This window comes from Notolabrus celidotus, chromosome 20, assembly GCF_009762535.1.
Source record: "Notolabrus celidotus isolate fNotCel1 chromosome 20, fNotCel1.pri, whole genome shotgun sequence".
NCBI classification, from domain to species: domain Eukaryota; kingdom Metazoa; phylum Chordata; class Actinopteri; order Labriformes; family Labridae; genus Notolabrus; species Notolabrus celidotus.
In genome coordinates, this window is record NC_048291.1 from 24,943,458 (window position 1) to 24,964,067 (window position 20,610).

General features: G+C 42.7%; 1 protein-coding gene across 1 annotated transcript in view; it reads right to left on the reverse strand.

The window, feature by feature from the left end:
* asic2 (acid-sensing (proton-gated) ion channel 2) overlaps positions 1-20,610 on the reverse strand; it is a 515,108-nt gene that overhangs the window by 408,694 nt on the left and 85,804 nt on the right. The window lies entirely within an intron of this gene.

The window sequence follows — 20,610 nt, forward strand, 5'->3', positions numbered from 1 at the left end:
GGGGAAAGTTAGTGAACCTGTCCTGGGGAAAGTTAGTGAACCGGTCCTGGGGAGAGTTAGTGAACCGGTCCTGGGGAAAGTTAGTGAACTGGTCCTGGGGAAAGTTAGTGAACTGGTCCTGGGGAAAGTTAGTGAACCGGTCCTGGGGAAAGTTAGTGAACCGGTCCTGGGGAAAATTAGTGAACCGGTCCTGGGGAAAGTTAGTGAACCGGTCCTGGGGATAGTTAGTGAGCCGGTCCTGGGGAAAGTTAGTGAACCGGTCCTGGGGAAAGTTAGTGCACCAGTCCTGGGGAAAGTTAGTGCACCAGTCCTGGGGAAAGTTAGTGAACCGGTCCTGGGGAAAGTTAGTGAACCGGTCCTGGGGAAAGTTAGTGAACCGGTCCTGGGGAAAGTTAGTGAACCGGTCCTGGGGAAAGTTAGTGAACCGGTCCTGGGGAAAGTTAGTGAACCGGTCCTGGGGAAAGTTAGTGAAGCGGTCCTGGGGATAGTTAGTGAACCGGTCCTGGGGAAAGTTAGTGAACCGGTCCTGGGGAAGTTAGTGAACCGGCCCTGGGGAAAGTTAGTGAACCGGTTCTGGGGAAAGTTAGTGAACCGGTCCCGGGGAAATGTTAGTGAACCGGTCCTGGGGAATGTTAGTGAACCGGTCCTGGGGAAAGTTAGTGAACCGGTCCTGGGGAATGTTATGCATATGCAAGACTGCTTTAGCGACTCGGCCGCTGCTCAACTAAACCGCTTCCCAAAGTTTCCCAAAATCACCACAGTTAGAAAATAGAAGAATGTCAACAAGCTGTCATCTTCACCGGTGGATGTGCAGACAGGGACACACAAGCACAGCAATGCAAATAGCAGAGAGACAGATATACAGACCGAATACAGGCAGTAAAAACTGAACTGATAATACTTCAAAAATGGATTAAAGTTAATTTCTAACATTTTAAATATATATAATATTATATGAATGTGACTATAAATATCATAGGTAGAATGTCTTTGTTGATTTAGCTTTAAATGTGTTTGAGTATCATAAGTGGAACAATCTTAGAAGATGGATGGTTCTGGAAAGAGACACCCAGCTGCAGCTTATACTGTGGATTTTACAGTCGTACTGCTGCTGATGGTTTTCTAACAACAACAACCCTAATATCCCCGATGTTACTTCTTCACAATGAGAATTGAATGGAAAGATAGCTCGGTAGCAAGACCAACATGAATGCTGCATTATAGAAAGTCCACTGTGACCACAACAGACCGATGAAGCCGTGTCTCACAATATCTTACATGAATAAATCATGACATACTCCAGATAAGAGATCAATAAGGCTCAGTTTCCCCAAAAAAATCCCTCCCCTTTCTTTTCCAACATGCGAACATAACCAAACTGTTTTGGTTTGTGTGTCATAAATAGCATCGTCAGCATCCGACCTCACAGCAGCAGCGGGGCAAATGTTCACAAACTGCAGAGAAACTAATTTCCTCTCAGCAGGCAGAAGAGCATCGCAGCCTCGGGGCATGTGTTTAGAAAGTTCTGGTATCAGAATCAACTTTCAAACTACAGGACGTGTCAACGAACATCAGCTGTTTGTTTTGGCTCTGACATGAAAGAACTGCAGTATAGATTAAAGGTGCAAAGACAACCTACAACTCTGTTACATCTAACGTGACCCGTTCTGAGAAAACACAGGAGGAAGGGGTACGTAAGCGGTGCTTTTCTTGAAAACTGCGGTCGCATTTAGAAAAGAGAAATGCTGAGAAGTGGCATGTTGTTGCATCACTGCCGCTGCCTGAGAGAGCTCTTGAAACCTATTATTCCTCCTTCCAGGAAAGATGTATTCACTCACTCTCTTTGGATATTTCCTTTCTGTCATTCTGTAAAAGTCTTACTCAGAAAATCTCCTCTTCAGAACAGGCAGTGACTCACAAAACACCTCGAGGTATTTGTAAACACACAAACAGTACTAAAATTACTCCATTTTCTGCTCAGAATCACGGTCAGCGTTCAGGCTAATCATTTGGTGTGCTCTCTAACCCATTTGTGTTTCATGTGCAATCTCAGAGTGAGACCTGTTTGCCTGCTCCAGTTCTCAGCAGCTCAGGTGCATCTTAATCCAAGAATCACCAAAGATAAGATTTAACTGATGATATGTTAACTGTTTCTCTGGATTAACAACATTAATATGGTTGGATATTAGGAGTAATCTTTCTATTTGATTAAAGTGTGATAAAGGAAGTCTAACTCTTTTCATGAAAACATGTTTTTTTTATATTTAAATGCATAAAAAATGAACAAAAATCTATGTTTATGAAAAAAATATCCAACTCTAGCAGGAACTAAACCATGTTTTGAAGTAGGAAGCTTTCATATGCACAAACCTGACAGTTCATACAGCACTGTGTATGTTGTAATGACTCAAACTGACACATCTCAGTGTAGGATTTGCTGCTTTTCTTTGCCATTGTTATTAAAAAAAAGTATAAATTCTTTATGGATTCATTTAAATTGTCAAAGACATATATTGATGAGTAGAGGTACCGGGTCCAAGGCCCATCTTTGCATTTTTAGAACCCATATTGTCTCAGTAAATCCAAGAATCTAGTCCTATCACATATACTGCCATATTCCACCGGACCCATGTCCTGTCAGTCTCCAATCCATCACAGCACCTGATCTGATAGGTTTCTATTCTAGTCAATGTGTTAGCTTCCACTGGATCCACTCCGTTGCATTCTAGCTGCGTCTCTGATCCGGAATGTCGGAGCCCTCAGGATCAGATACACAAGACTTATATTTCTGCTGGATGCCGGACTGCCAGCAGCAACACTGGCACCTTCTCTGTTGTCATTTTGAGTGCCTGAAATCGCCCTGAGGGGGTAGGTGTCAGACCAGATGATGGACATCTCGCTTCAGAAACTTTATTTGACTGTTTTCATGGAAAATAATCACATTGCCTGATAAAGTTGACTGTCAAAAGACAACAGGATGAGGTTTTTGTTGACAACACTAATTTTGCATGTTTAGGACAAGAGATAAGAGGTATCACTTTGTCCTAAAAGGGGGCGCCAGACTAGATACAAAACAAAAGTTCCTCCCAGCAGCTTTAACTACAACAACAAACCGTCATGATGAGCGGAGCCAGGCCTGGAGTCAACAGGTCAGGGGTTTTCAGAGGACCAGAAAGACAACATGGATGAGGAGAGGAGGAGGAGGAGAATCCTTGATTCAGTGAGTACTGCAGGAAAACCTTGGTCACATGGCTACAGCTGTCCACAGCAGATCGGAGACCTGGAAGTCCTGAGTTAGCCTGTATATCATGAACAAGGTCCAAGGGCTCTACAACAACAACAGCAGCAGACCTGTGAGGCTCCAGTTAGACATACTGATAGTTTGAGCTTTAGTACTATCATGCAAAAATGCTGTAATGCTGTTATTTTGATGCTAGCTGGGTATAATTTTAACAAAGACAAGCATTGTATTTTTAAAATTAGGTCAAGGAGCTGGTAGAGATGCCATAGCACATGTTTTCATGCTGTAAGGACATAAGAACGTTTGAGGAGTGAGACATCTTGCAGTCTTTACTATCTCTGCTGAGAGTGTTGCATGTGACACAGCGACCGGGAAGCACCAGGTAAACCAAACAGAGCAGAACAAATGAGTGACGAGTGAGACATCTCACATCCTTACTATCTCTGCTGAGTGCAGCACGTCACTGGAGTCTATATTTCACCCACAGATCGTGTAAACTGCTGCAGTAACTCTGTCACATGTTGAAAAATATCCGCTTCTTGAATACTACACTCTAACCCTCGCTCTGACTCGGTTACTCACACAGTCTCTCAATCAACAAAGGTCAAGCAATAAGACCCTCGTAGACTTAATCTGTCCTCCATGATTAAACTAAAAAACTAATTTCCCCTCTCTCACACACACACACACACATACACACATAGACCACACAGTGCCGGCTGGTGATGGCCCATAGCCCTGAGATATGACAGTAATTAGAGGAATAGATAGACTAAGGCTAGATTCAGGATATAATGAGAGCCAGGATAAAGTTTAAAAAACCCTTAAAACTAACAAACAGAAGCACACAAGCGATTCGGTCTGTGACTGCAGGAGCCGGGATCGGACTGCCAACCTTCCTATTAGGAACGACTTACTGAAAAAGTGGTCATTATTCTGTCTCTGTAACAATCTCTACTTTATGAGAAAGTTTTCTGGAAGACTTAAAGTGGAGGTTAACTCTCTGTGCACGCCAGTCAAGTCCTGCCAGACTGAGAGAGTGAGAAACCTGATCTGTAGCCTCGGTATGTGCACAGGTGTATCACCATGTCTGACACAAAGCTTAAGGAGGACACTTTTCTTTTAGGTTTATAAAACAAGAACGCCAAAGACCCAGTGTTGCCAACTCCTCAGTGAGGAAAGTAGCTCATTTAATTTGCATAATTGGAATTATAATGGACGCTGTAGGAGAGATGTGTAACGTTGAGGGAGAGACAAAAAGAAGTTAAAAAAACACTCTAAATATGTTTATAACTACACTTAAGGCTGGTTTATACACTATATTACCAAAAGTATTTGATCACCTGCCTTGACTCACATATGAACTTAAGTGCCATCCCATTCCTAACCCATAGGGTTCAATATGATGTCGGTCCACCTTTTGCAGCTATTACAGCTTCAACTCTTCTGGGAAGGCTGTCCACGAGGTTGAGGAGTGTGTTTATAGGAATTTTTGACCATTCTTCCAAAAGCGCATTGGTGAGGTCACACACTGATGTTGGTCGAGAAGGCCTGGCTCTCAGTCTCCGCTCTAATTCATCCCAAAGGTGTTCTATCGGGTTCAGGTCAGGACTCTGTGCAGGCCAGTCAAGTTCATCCACACCGGACTCTGTCATCCATGTCTTTATGGACCTTGCTGTGTGCACTGGTGCACAGTCATGTTGGAAGAGGAAGGGGCCCGCTCCAAACTGTTCCCACAAGGTTGGGAGCATGGAATTGTCCAAAATGGTTTGGTAACCTGAGGCATTGAAAGTTCCTTTCACTGGAACTAAGGGGCCAAGCCCAGCTCCTGAAAAACAACCCCACACCATAATTCCTCCTCAACCAAATTTCACACTTGGCACAATGCAGTCCGAAATGTACCGTTTTCCTGGCAACCTCCAAACCCAGACTCGTCCATCAGATTGCCAGATGGAAAAGCGTGATTCATCACTCCAGAGAACGCGTCTCCACTGCTCTATGGTCCAGTGGCGGCGTGCTTTACACCACTGCATCCGATGCTTTGCATTGCACTTGATGATGTATGGCTTGGATGCAGCTGCTCGGCCATGGAAACCCATTCCATGAAGCTCTCTGCGTACTGTACTTGGGCTAATCTGAAGGCCACATGAAGTTTGGAGCTCTGTAGCAACTGACTGTGCAGAAAGTCGGCGACCTCTTTGCACTATGCGCCTCAGCATCCGCTGACCCCTCTCCGTCAGTTTACATGGCCTACCACTTCGTGGCTGAGTTGCTGTTGTTCCCAAACTCTTCCATTTTCTTATAATAAAGCTGACAGTTGACTGTGGAATATTTCGGAGCGAGGAAATTTCACGACTGGATTTGTTGCACAGGTGGCATCCTATGACAGGTCCACGCTGGAATTCACTGAGCTCCTGAGAGCGGCCCATTCTTTCACAAATGTTTGTAAAAACAGTCTGCATGCCTAGGTGCTTGATTTTATACACCTGTGGCCAGGCCAAGTGATTAGGACACCTGATTCTGATCATTTGGATGGGTGAGCGAATACTTTTGGTAATAGAGCAGTGTGGTCCCTCTGATAGCCGGTCGCCTGCTTCTGGCCCCGTTACGATCTCTTATTCGCAGAGAATCAGAACGTGTTATGTTAATCTACAGCTGATACATGTTGCTGTTTATTATACAGACACGATTACATGAAGAATAGAGAGGAGGAGATGAAATACACGGCCGATGTGCGGCCCATGAGTGGGGATCCCGGAAGTGGTGTAAATGCAGGAAATACAATGCCACAGAGTGGACCAATCACAGGGCTTGCGGTCCCTGTCAATTCTACAGGTAGTTACATTTTGGAGGGGGTGCACATCAGCTACGTGCGTAGGCCTCTGCGTAGGTACAGGAGGACTTGGTTGCACTAATAAAGTGAAGTGCTGTACATCTGTGGTTGCATTATTCTATAACTAATTTGCCATAATTTTTAAGCATGTAAGAGATGATTTCATGGATAGCTATAGACTGCACGTCTTTCAATGAACATATTAGACTATTTAGGAACTAAATTAGGAACTACATTTAGACTGTCATACCAGCTTGATCATCACTGAAAATGTCCTGGAAAATGATCTCTGGAAAAGAGTGGGAACCCTCCTAGCCAATAGCTACAGTGTTCCCGCAGGCAGCTGTGCCTTTCATTGGAAGACTGGAATCTCGATATCTCTGAAATTGCAGCGTTAGAAAAAAATTCACCCCCCCCTACAGTGTGTGCCGATTGAGAAATGAGCTATCCAGACTACACTCGTCTTTTGTACCAGGCTGTAAACATGTTTATTTCTGCTGTAAAGATCGGCTTTTTTTAATTGGTGTGTATGTGGTTTCTGGTACTTCCCGGGGCCAGCCTCAAGCGGATCCTCGATGAACTGCAGTTTTTAGCACTTGCGCATTGGACTCCTATGGTTAGACCGGAGGTTGCCGCTTTGTCATACAGCAGCATCCACTGCTTAGTGAGAAGAGTAAGAACAATACATGCTTTCACGTCAGTCTCCAAAAGTCTCCTTATTCACACCAGAAAAAGTTGCTAGATTTGTCTCTTTTTTGAAAAAGAATCACTAGAGGGGTCTGAAAACTCGCTAAATATAGCCACAAAGTCGGCAAGTTGGCAACACTGCCTGAAGTACACACACAAGCAGGGAGAGAAGTCCACTTAGTTAAGACTAATATTATATATAAAATGAGTAGTCGCACAAATAAGAATTGATTGATGACTAAAGATTTCTCAGAGTGTACCTATTAAAGTCCTTAATCCTTTAAAATTCAAACAAAACACACTTTATCTTCCTCCACTTCACGGCCACCCCTCCCTCTTTATTTTACCACTTTCTTCCTCTTATAACTTACACATGCATTCTCACTGTCTCTCTCCCTCTCTCTCTCACATGCTCACATACACACACTGTAGAAGCTGTCTCCTCCTGTCCTCATTAGTAGGCAAGGCCTCCGCTCTTGTTTGCACACTCCACTGTTCTGACTAAATGAGAAAATTAATGAGCTGGGGTGAGCTAGAGGGAACGCCACAACCTTCAGTGCTCCCTCCACCCCCCCATCCCCATCCACCCATCCACCTCACCCCCAGTCCACACCTGTTTCACCCTCTCACCTCGCCGCTCCGTCTCCCCCCGCTCTCGCCGCCTACATCTGTGTTTAATTTCATGCCGCTGCCGCAGCTCGTACCTGACTTTGGTAAACAAGGAAGGTGCTGTAAGGCTTGACCCCTGTCTCGTCCGTCGTTCTCATCACTCCGCACTCGATAAAGACGAGGGAGAAGGAATACCAATGATCACAGAGAGGGAGCTGTGCATCTGCAGGACTGGTGTTTAATACTTAAGTGCTTTTAATAAAATAGTTAAAGTTGCCTGCAGGCAAGACATGCACACAAAGAAAGTTAAGTCCTGAAAAATTTAATTCCTGGAATGCAACTTTTTTTTTTTTTTTTACAAGGCCTTTTTTATATGAAATACTCCAACACAACGTAGACGCTGAATCATCCAAACACCTACACACTGTTTACACTCTTATGAATAAAAGAAATAAAGGATATAAAAAACATCCACCTAGCTGGCAGATTGGATTAATAATGGATCTGTCTTGTTTAAGTGGGTGCTTTGAAAACACACAGACGAGAGAGCACAAACGCACAGACAGACGGTGGCACAAACATTTGTAAGCAAGCTCGAGGGAAGTGGGTGACTGATAGAGTGGATAAAGTCCTACTTGTACTGTCTGCTGCCTCAGCTGAAATAGATACTTGATTCATTACCTGCCCAAAAGTGTGGCAGAGAGAAACACTGTGCATCTTTCAAAGTACAAACTTTTATATTCTTCTGTGCGTCTGCGTCTCTGTGGAATACAGAGAGCAAAGTGCTACAGTGAAATCACCTTACCTAAGATTGTTTGAGCAATCTCCTTTTACTTTCTTTCGCCGAGTCAGCCAAACTTTAAATTCCTGCGAAGCTTGTTTCAAGACTCACCGCTAAAAATTGATCTTCATTTTAAAACAAAAACTCAGAATTGATGTCTGACTGAAGAAAAATGCCAACTTCTTACTTTAAAGGTGACATATCACACTTTTTTCATCAATATATATTGGTCTAAGAGGTCCCCAAAACATGTCTGTAAAGTTTATGCTCAAAAAAACACTTTGAAATCAGATTTTGGTCTGCCTGAAAAGCCCTCTTTTTCAGTCCTCCTCAGAACACTCTGTTTTCTCTCTGACCACGCCCCCTCAGGAAGTGGATGTGCCTCGGCTCTCCAGCACGTTGATCTAATGTTTACATGTTGGCTGAATATACACGGCTGCTCAGAGATCACGTTACTTCAACCCTCTGAATCTGATCCAGAATCTGATCCTGACGGAGAGGCGCCTGCAGCAGGACCTTTCTGAAGGATTGGTCACAGATTTAGTGTTTCTTGTTGTTTTATTTATCGGTATGACGACGTGTGTCTTGGTACACAGCTACGAACATGTAGCTATGTGGCTATGCTAACTAGCGCTAGCACTTATCCATGATAAATAAAAATCATCCACTAGATCTTCAAATCTGCAGACGTGGGGAGTAAAACCGACCTCTACCAGAAAGGCAGCAGGACCTTTCTCGGGGGGTTTGTAGACATGCCAGGGACACATATTTCAGGTAGAGAACCATTAAAAAGTCCATTTTGCATGATATGTCACCTTTAACTCTGCAGAAATGTTGCAAAAGCTCCTCTGTCTATAACCGTGTCCGAAAAGTAAAAATGTAATGGAGGGCTCGCAGACTGCACACAGCTGCAGAGGGATGGTTTCCAAATACGAGACAGCTGTCACCTTTTGTCTCCGTTCACAGACTCCAGGCTGCAGTGGATTTCATACACTGTTAAACCTGATGGTTTTACACAGCAACACCTGATTTAGCGATTCAATATCCCGTTTCTGTTTCATGTCGACACTTTTGTTCATATTCAAAAAGCTGACAGTCAGTCAGTCTGTCTCTGCTGCACCGTCAGAGCGTAATGTTTCCAACAGCAATAAAGAAGAAAAGGTGAATCCTCCTGTTATGTTAAAATCTGGATGATTCATGGATGAGAGGACTGCTGAGGAAAGTCGTTTTTGTGAAAGATGAATCTTTAGATTATGGCCCGACAGTACAGTTAGCCCATCGTTCAATACGTACCTTTATTTTGTGGTCATGGTATTCAGTTAGCGTTTGTTGTGACGGCCGCTGGAGTGTGTGTTTTGTTTCTTTTGGTAGCCAATTTCAGGCATTTTGGGCAATTTTACAGGAACAGTATGAAGAGAAGAACAGCTGGGTTTCTTTTGCTATCCAAAACTTCTTCTATTTTTACTCTTAGGTGAAAAACTTTGAAATTTCAACACACTTCCTGGTGTCTTGTATGATAGAAATCAAATAAATAAATTAACAAACAAATGTGTTTATTTATTTACTTCCTTATTTATTTATGTATTTATTTATCAACTTCTTTATTATTTTGTATACTTCCTTCCTTACTTACTTATTTATCCATTATTTATTTATTTATTTACTTCCATACTTATTCATTTATTTATTTATTTTAGGGATTTGTGCCTTCATTAGATAGGACAGCTGAAGAGAGAAATGTGGAGAGCAGAAAGGCTGGGAGTCAAACTTGCAACAGCTGCAACAAGGACTGTGGCCTCTGTTTATGGGGAGCGCACTTAAACCACTGTAGCAGGGGTGTCACACTAATTTCAGTTCAGGGGCCACATACAGCCCAATTTGATCTCAAGTGGGCTGGACCAGTAAAATCATAACACAATAACCTATAAAGAAGGACAACTCTGAATTTTTCCCTTTGTTTTAGTGCAAAAGGTACAAGTAAATTCTGAAAATGATCACATTTAATGAACTATATTTTTTACTAAAACAGCTGTTGTATTTTTCTCCATAATGAGTCTCATAGTGGGGCCAAATATTATATTCTTCAAGCACTGAAACCAAGCACACAGGTTTCCCACTCACGCTCCATCAGAACAATGATTGTATGCAACCCCCAGAGAACAAATCAGATTTATTAGTTACTTTCATTGAAAAATTGCAGTTAATATCTTCTCTGTAATTTTTTTTTTTTTTTTTTTTTTCTTTATATTTTTCTTTATTTTTTCATTTTTTTTTCTTTTTTTTTTCTTTTTTTTTCTTCTTCTTTTTCTTTTTTGTTTCTTTTTTTTTCTTCTTTTTTTTCTTTTTTTTTTCTTTTTTTTTCTTCTTCTTTTTCTTTTTTGTTTCTTTTTTTTTCTTCTTCTTTTTCTTTTTTTTCTTTTCTTTTTTTTTATATGTAGAATCTGGCAAGTGTGTGTTGGTTGTTGGAGGACTTCTGGTTTCAGAAGCAGGGGGCTTTGGTTGTATGCAGGAAAACAGTGGAAAGCAAAAGAGGTGCAATCCCAGTGCCTATGAGCTTTCATCTGTCAGCTGTTAATCTTAGACATCTACATGCAAGTGCACTGAACAATCCACGCTTAGGTGTTCTCTAACAGCTACAGTATCTTCTCACTTCTCAAGTCACTAGTCAGACTGCAAAGAAAACAAAAGGAAATTCTTTCATTTTGGGAAGTCATCCACGGGCCGGATTAGAACCTCTGGTGGGCCTGTTTTGGCCTGCGGGCCATATGTTTGACACCCCTGCACTATAGGCTAATGGCACCCCACAAACAAAAGTATAATCTGTAGTTACTGGGAGTGACTTGTCTGGCCAATGGTCAGCCAAATGAGCACGTGTATGACTTTTACACTGGGGATGGTTTTGGAGCACTACACCCTTTATTTCCCAATCCAACACATCCTGATTCATCACAGTGAGGTAACTCTCTCTCTTGACCACAAAGCAGTGAGAACAAGACTCTGTGCTTTAGCCAATTTGTTTTCATAACCTCTGTGTGTTGTTTCAGAGGTTGGGAGTTACCTCAGTGCACAGAAAGTGCAAGAGGGTTCTTTGTAACGCAGATTGAGCGTTTTCATACTGTGATGAAAGCCGACATCTACAACCAATGAAATGGCTGCAAATCTTTGACAGTGAATCTCCACCTGCCATCGTTATGTGTTATGTGTCTCTGAACCAGTGGGATGTGTATGACAGAGGGACTGTTGCTTTTCGGATGACGGTGTTACCTACTCGACTATCCTGCCTCCAGACACTGATACTGCTGAGTGATGGCGCCGCACATGAGCAGTCATGTTACAAAGCTTTCATTTTGAGGTTTCCGAAGCGTGGAAAACAATGTTTGCAGACATTTCTTTTTTGTTTACCGCAGATTTGAGAGATGGTGGTGTTTCCTCATATTGCTGCCTCTCTTCACCTCTCGCCGTGTTAAAGTAAAGTGTGAAATCTGACACCAGCCATGACAGCTCCCCCAACTTCAGTTTATACTGTAGTGAGTGGATATTTACTCCCGGGGAGGACTCACACGTCCTCACAAACAGAGAGAAATATGCCAGGAAGTGAAATCTGACATTTATGCAGGACACTTAAGACTTAAATAACACAAGTGTCCCTTTAAGACAATGTCACGACACACTGGTCCTTAGAAAGTGAAGAGTGCAGCCCCGTGCAGGAGAAAGGCTTGTGTGTGTGTTGTGCAAAGTTACTGTAGTGAAAGTTTGTCACAATCATTACAGCAGCTGAAAGTTGTTTACTTCTTCAGACAGCTTGCTTTCAAAAGCGCAGATGTTGTGTGAAGACGCTAACACAGTCACGGCAGCTGGTCAACTTCTGGTAATTTGTTGGATTTGTCCTCTTCAGCTTATGAAAAGGTAGAAAAAATATACAAAAACCTGCATTCATGCACAGTTTAGTTTTATATTATGAAGTCTGAATGATTCATAGAAATGAAAACAGTTACCTTGAGTAATAAAGCTTTAAAAACTACCTACACTCAAATAGAGAGAGAGCAGAGCATACACTGATTCAGAGATGAGCTGTATGAGGGCAGAAGAACCCTAATGAGCATGTGCAGTTGTTTACACACCACACAAGCATACAATGACTATTTGCTCATGAACAAGCCAAGTGATTTTTATTCAAATAAATGTGGAGCTCACTATCAATTCTGATAAGACTTCCATGATGAGAGAAAGCTCCAGCTTGGCAGGCCTGCCGTTCCTAGCTAAGCTGCTAACCGCAGTAATTCTGCTCAAACACAAACCAACAACAGAGGAAGACGCTCTCTGAGTCCCTCCCGTCTCACACACTTAAACACTCCAGTCCGGCTTCTTGTTTGTTGTGTTTTTTATACTTCACAGTCTTTGAACCCTTTGCTGCTCTGTGGTTACCCTTATATGAGATTGTATAAATAAGCTGGAAGGGGGAAAAAAGCCAGAGGCAGCACCATTAGAGAACTCCTGTGGTCTGTTTTTATGTCGGTTCTAATAGCCGAATGCGTCCAGGGGGAGGCTTTGCACCGACACCAGCGAGCACACCCAGGATTTTAATCAGCCTTTAAAATAAATAAACCATGATTGCATCCCTTGCTGTGTCTTTCCATTCAACTCAAATTGCCCATAGGAATCAGATGAAGTGATATATTAGCTGAGATAAGATCCTAATACATTTTAAATTCAGGAGGAAGATAGTAGAGAGAGAGGAGGGAGGAGGAGGGGGGAGGGGGGAGGAGGAGGGAGGAAATTTATTAGCGAAGAGATGGAAGAGGAAAACAAACTAACTGCAATAGAGGGGCAGTGGGGCAGAACACGGCGCCAAGCAAACACAAATAAAGTACATGAGATCCAGCAGAGGCCTCAAATGATAATTCCTCTGCTCTGCAGCAGTAACTCATTAACAGCAGAACCCGAATCCGGATTCTTGCTCTGTGTTACAACACGGCCTGCGGGAGGGGACTTGAAGACACTCAATGTCTGTAAATAATAGATGCAGTTTGGGGAGTTCGAGACTGACACACACACACACACACACACACACACTCTGAGAGGCTGTGTCAGGAAGTGAGAGGAGGTAAAATGAAGAGGTGGTCTTATAAATCATGAAGGGCTCATTGAAGTATTCGGGGGGGCGGTTTCAGACTCTTACTGGATTTCTTTATTTTCATTTCAGAAACTAAACACAGAAAGGAATTCTCACGCTTGATTATCTCGACCCGCTCATGAGCAGCAGCATTCGAAAAACAGAGGGGATGGAATTATTGGACAGCACGTCCAATACCGGATCAAAGCGTGCACACTGGTCTCCGAAATCACTCCCCGGGAGACGGGGGATGAAGAGATCTCAAAGTCCTTTATTCTTCTGGATTGATCACGAACAATTATTCCCGTTGTTAATCTCTGCCAACAAGAGTAATTGATTTAAAACAGAGAGAAAGACGCTGCCTTTGAAGAGCTCATCACAGCTGAACCATTGTTTGTTGACGTGGCTGCACGCTACAGCGCTGAAGCATCAACTTGGCAAAGTGAGAACGTGTGATGTCATATCATGCTGCTTCTTTTTGGGAAAGTTGAATGGATTCGCTTTTGCATGACTAATCTACCATAAAAGTCTGGAATTGCATTAGCGCGGCCTTTCACCAAAGCAGACTATAAAGTGGCCTGCATGCAAGTATCACTTTCCTGCACACATGAGTGTGATCTGACTACATCACCTGGATGCTGGGGGCAGGTGTCAGGTACGTAGGGTGGCTTTTGATTGTGCTGTATCTTCATTAGGGGCAGCCCTTCTTCACAGAGTGGGTATGTCATTGATGTTGCAGCACATATAAACTACCAGTCAAATGGACACACCTTCTCATTCAATGGTTTTTATTCATTTGAATGATTTCTGACATTGTAGATTAATACTGAAGACATCAAAACTATAAAATAATCTGGTTTTGCCATAATCTGGATTAGAACAGTAGTCAAATAGGGCTATCCATTGTGTGCTAACCCTACCTCTGAACAACACAACTGATGGTCTCAAACACATTAAGAAGGCAAGTCATTCTACAAATGAACTCGTATCAAGGCTCATGTTAATTAGAAACTATTCCAGGAGACCACTTCATGAAGCAGACTGAGAGAATACCAAGAGTGTGCAAAGCTGTCATGAAGGAAAAAGGGGGCTACTTTACAGAATCTTAAATATAAAACATATTCTGCTTTGTTTATCCCTCCTGTTATTTTTGTTTCTCAGGAACAGCCATATTGTTCCAGGGTCAATTTGACACGGGCGTATTTAATTATCAGAAAGTGTCAGAAGCCCCAAAAAATCACAATAAACGTTTATCTAATCACATTATTAACTCCATTACTAACCATTTAAATCAATATTTAGTGCAATAGTGTTCTTTAATCCTCACAGATCATGGTCTAATGAGGATATCTCACTTGTTTTTTAATGAAAATGAATGTTAAAATCAGAATCAGAAATACTTTATTTATCCCTGGAGGGAATTCAGTAAAATAAAATGCGGAGCTCTGACTCCGTGACAGACCGGATATTGTTGTTACGTAACAAAAACACGGAAGTCTGAAACGGCTCGTTTCACACACATTTACAGAAAGGTGGAGAAATCAGAACAGGGGCAGAATGGATTATTTTCATTCTCGGGGGGTTTGTAGACATGCCAGGGAAACATATTTCAGGTAGAGAACCATTAAAAAGTCCATTTTGCATGATATGTCACCTTTAAGCCAAGCAGAAGAAGTTTCATACTGAAAAATACTTAACATTTTTTATTTATTTATAACTCTAAAAAGGGTCAATTTGACCCGCAACATAACAGGAGGGTTAACACTGTTTTGTTCATTAAATAGTTCCATATATGTTCTTTCATATTTCTGATGCCTTCAGTATTAATCTACAGTGTTTCAAATAATTAGAATAAATAAAAACCATTAAGTGAGGAGGTGTTTCCAAACTTTTGACTGGTAGTGTACAGCTTGTAAGTGCATCAAGACATTTCTCCAAACATATCCATCCCTGTGTCAGAGAGTAGCTGGAATAGTAGAGGACCAAGCCTTGATAAAAGAAGGAGAGTGAAGCCTCTTAACCTTTCACTGCCTGATTCACACTTCACATTAATTTACTTTTCACAGTTGAATGCATGCATCTTTCACTCCTGCTTTTTGCCCATGTCTACATTATTCAGGCTTCCAAGACTGAGTGACCTGCCAACTTTCAGATGTCATCATGTCTTCATCTTTAAAATTTTACTGTATGTCCTGTAGCTTGTAGTTTCAGTAGAGCGTGGTTTTAGGGGGGGAGCAGAAGTGCATTTCAGGCACAAGAGAGCAACTATGAATTCTTAAAACAGGTTTTATCTTAAAGTTACAACGGTTTCTGCAGAAACAAGGCAAAGTGACAGGAAAAACCTGTGAGGCATAAGTCACATCTATGTGACAGGGTGATACTCAGGACAGAGGGGTTTAATGCTCGACCCTCCTGTTTGGTGCAGTCAGCCTGCAGTCACATTGATTCTTAGAGAGGAGCAAAACGAAGAGGAAAGCTAAATGGGGGAGCCATCCAGTCGGGCCGTATATCCATCAGTCCATCAATACCATTTGTCACCTGTCATGGCCTTGCCTCTCACCTACCCTCCGTCTTGTCCTGAACCTGTTATTCAGTCTGGCGTTTCAGTACTGGCACACAAACCGGGCTGCAGCATCTGCTTCTCAACCTTGAGACAAATTACCTGAAAGAGTCTCCCTGACGGATGTTTCCTGAAAGCGGCGCAGAGCAGGATCCCTCAAACCTCCACGAGGCCTCAGCTTCAATTCATCATAATCAGCTTAAATATTAACAGGCAGCTTGTTGAGGAAAAAAATGTGATAAAAGGCAACAAGGACACGGCTATGTCAGTATGTATTCATCCTGAAGCCTGAGAATATGTCTTCATTATGCTGTGCCCACACTCAACACTTTGCAGTCCAGCACTGCGTGACCTGCGTCTGATTAAAAGCGACAGAGCTTTTTAAAAAGTGAGGAATAGTCCGCTCTGGGTGAACGTAGTCGTATAGTCGAACTCAGTTAAAACAGCATTTTGCATTCATCTGGTTTAAGTGAGTGCATAGTTTACGTGCTGGGTAATGTTCACATTTTTTAAACATTAAGGGCTGTACAGGCAGTCAGCCTGAAATCCAGCGTTTCAAAGATGTATTCAGACATTGTATGTGAGACACTGAGGGCCTGAGATGATTATAATGGCAGGGAAGAGGTGAGTGGCATGGAAGCTCTGATGAGAAATGGGCAGAGTAATGAAACAGATGTGAAAGGAGGTATTGTTGCAGCGGCGATGAAAGAAGGGAGAGAATATGAAGAATTCTACCGGTACAAATGCTTCAGACACTTCAGCTGCACGGGTCTCATTTCAGCTGGACCGGTGCTGAACTGGAGATGTCAGGAAACAATCGTCTTTATGGATTGAGGTGTTTTCTTACACTTTGGTGCGTCTCCATTTAGCAGAGTAGAACATGTCCCTCTAGCATCATCCTTCAACCTGTCTTTAATCAACCAATCACAGCCTTTTGACGTCACCGGTTTGCAGCTTTAGTGATTTTTCAAAACGTCTTTTTTTAGAGGTCAGTTGAGTTTTGGAACAAGACCATTGTGGGTTTTTTTGCAAGAATTCAGTGCTCCTGTCAATCCAGTACCATCACAGCCAGGTTAACTTTTCTGATTTGGTGTTTATGTTAATCTAACCACACACTTTGCAAGACCTAGGTTATATATGTGAAAGCAGCCATCTGTCCAAGATCTATCTGCACAGCTCAACCTCAGGGTGGAGGGTGGAGTTGAAGCTGAGCTGATGTCCATCCCTAAGGTTCACCTTACCCGTCCGTCTCCGGTCCGTCACGGCATCGGATCTGGTAGGTTTCTAGTCTAGTCAATGTGTTAACTTCCACTGGATCCACTCCGTTGCGGAGGAATTTTGTCAGCTTACAAAACAGACTAAAATTAATATTGATGCCATTTTCTGACCATCAAGATGAAGATTGTCTGTTATATGGCAACTTTTAATGTCTTAAAAACAAGGCAGGGGTAGGTGCCAGTTGTAGTAACATGATGCTGCCTTAACAGCCCTTTAGTTTATGTTTTCCACGTTAAAACTCTTGATGAATGATCAGTTTGACTGCCAGATTTTTCAAATTCCACTGATTCCTCTGATCCATATGTTCTGATAGGTTTCTATTCTAGTCAATGTGTTGACTTCCACTGGATCCGCTCTGTTGCGTATCTGATCCAGCAGGTCGGAGCCCTCCAGATCAGATACGCAAGACTTCTATTTTTGCCGAATGCTAGAGCACAACGCATCAAGCTCGACGGAGCAGATGGAGTGGGACAGGAAGTCAGGCACCCAAACAAAATGAAAACATCCGGTTAATTTTCAGAATAAAACACTGTGTTATCACCAGATCGTATTTCACTTAACTACAACAACAAACCGTCATGCTGAGCGGAGCCAAGCCTGGAGTCAACAGGTCAGAGGTTTTCAGAGGACCAGAAAGACAACATGGATGAGGAGAGGAGGAGAAGGAGAATCCTTGATTCAGTGATTACCGCGGGGAAACCTCAGTCACATGACTCCAGCTGGGTTACGAAAATGCAACCAGTGGGTGACGGAAACAGACCGTGTTTTAGCATCAACTGCATGCTCTGTAAATTATCCTATATGTGTCTGTTTGAGCAATCAGATCTTGTATTCCTATGAACATTGCGGCTGAGTGTGGGAGTGAGATACGAGAAGAGACGAGTGAGACGTGAGACGAGAGTTGGACATATTCCTGAGATGAAGAAAAGTACTTTCACATGAAGTGCAGAGAGAGAAGTTAACAGCTCAAACTGAGCTGTTAATCAAGCACTGACGTGTCCAGTCTACCCATGGGCCTTGCATCGACTCACTGTCTGTAGAAATGCACACTAAATTATGTCAGGCACTAATAAAAGCTTGTAATTACCTTTATATGGACTGTACTTATGGAGCAATTTTCCAGTCTTCAGATCTCTCTAAGTGCTTAACATTAAATGTCAGCATGCACACTGGAGACAGAAGTTTCTTTGCAAAGCGCCAAGTTTATCACATTCAGGCAAATTCAGAGGCTGACGGCTACGCCTTTGGGATTGCTTGGGTTCAGTGTATCGCCTGAAGACACTTCCAAATGTTTACTGCAGGAGCCGGGATCAAACCACAACAAGCAAACAGAAGCCTTCCCAGATTTCTATAAAAGAGTTGAAGACTCAAAAAGACGCACACAAGTCTGACCTGTTTTGTATCGTCTGACAAACGATGATGTTCACTTATTCTTGTTATAGCTCAGCGTTTTCATAAGCGATCTGTTATCGGGGTGTCTTAAATGTCACTCCATGTCCTTCTCTTCAGGAGTGTGTTAAATGACTCAGTGAATGACTTTAGAACATGATAATCTCTCTTAAGACAGATCTGCCAGTCCTGCTCCTGAAGTTGTCCATCAGCCTCTATTCCCCTCACAGGAAGTACCAATTGGGGCATACTCGTCACTGATCACTCTTGGTAAATCAGAGACTGGATTCAAACAAACTGTGAGCAACAAAAGTCTAGAGCAACTTTACTGCACGGTCCTGAACCTCTGCAAAGGTTTATGATTGGGTAAAGGTGGAGTCATTGTCGCATTTCTATCAGTTAGAACGACACACATGGCATAAATCTTTAAATGAAACAATCATTTTGTGCAACCTTTTATAATTCCAGTCAACACAGATCAGACCTGAGATACTTAATCATCCTGAGGGGATATCTGCCTGAGGCTGGCCTCACACTGGACCATTTCAGGCCAGATCCAGGGCCTGATTCACCACCTCCAAAGATCAGAGGGGCGTGGCCTGATTCATAGACTGTATAAATAATGGACTAAGTATCTGTGACATCACCCGTCTGTTCCTGAGCACTGTTGTGAAGCCAATTGTCGGCGGGAGCCATATTGGAAATGTTGAACTCAACCAAACTTAGTGTGAGGTAAAGAGGCGGGGTTTGAGCCTCCTAGCCAACAGCTATGTGTTCCCGCCTGTCAGTCAAGTCAGTCATGTCCTTATTTGGGCAAAACTCATCATCTTAATATCTTCTGAACTGTTGCGTTATAAAAAAATTCACCCCCTGTACAGTGTGTGCCGATAGAGAAATGAGCTCTTCAGACCAAAGCCATTTTTTGAACCAGGCTGTAAACATGTTTATTTTTGCTGTAAAGATAGTCTTTTTTGAATTGGGTGTGTATGTGGTTACTGGTGTTTCTGCAGCCAGCCTCAAGTGGACGCTCTATGAACTGCAGTTTATAACACTTCAGCATGGGCTTCATATTCTGAGACCGCAGGTTGCTGTTTGCTTGTAACTGATTATTGGTCCAAATAATCCTCAAGTGTTCGATGTCAATACGACTATTTTACTGCTTCCAACCTTATCAGGGTGCCTCTGATAGAATAGTTGCAATAACCAATGAGAGGAGCAGACTGGGAGGCGTCATCAGCCCGATGTTGCATACTTTTACAGCTCCTTCTGAAGTCACATTTGATCCCACAAGTTTCTGTGAGATCTTGTGTCTTTGGAATCGTTACCACAAACATTAAGGGTGTGGTCAAGCGCTCTTATAGAATCGTCTAGTGTGTGTTTGTGCAGATGATTGTGATGTTAAAAGTCACGAAAGAGGGGCGCTGGTGGCCTAGCGGTCTAAGCACCCAACGTATAGAGGCTATAGTCCTCGTCGCAGAGGTTGCCTGTTCGACTACCACCCGGTCCACCATTCACTGCATCCCACTCTTCCCCCACTCTCCACTCCCTACATTTCCGGTCTCTGTTCAGCTGTCCTGTCAATAAAGGTGCGAAAGCCCAAAATATAACAAAAAAAAAAAGGTCAGTAAGAAATGTCTCCAAGTTTTTATTTTAATTGGTTAAGATCTAAAAGTCGTCTAGCGTGTTCAAGATTCTCATTGTTGTCATTTCCTTTTGTATTTTCATACATATTGAAACGAAATACTGTTTCTCAGTAGCTTGACAGTGCATAATAAAAAGACACTAAAGACAGGCTAAAACCTTTAAGGACACATAAATAAACACATAAAACACAGGATTAGCAGCATGATCCTTGTTGATGCTAAACGATGCTAGGCCTGATGTTCCCTGCCAGCTGAGGAGAAGGAGGCAAGGCCGACGTGCTGGTATTGAGGTGCAAGCTAAGAAAAGAAGACATCGACCTGTCCTTCCACCCACCGTTATGGGAATGTAAGATCTATCTACAATAAGGTGGACGAGCTAACCCAGCACCAGAGGGAATACTGGCAGAGTAGCATCATGCTAACAGAGCTAACACCGGACAAGAACGCCACATTGGAAGGATTTCACCTGCTGTGGT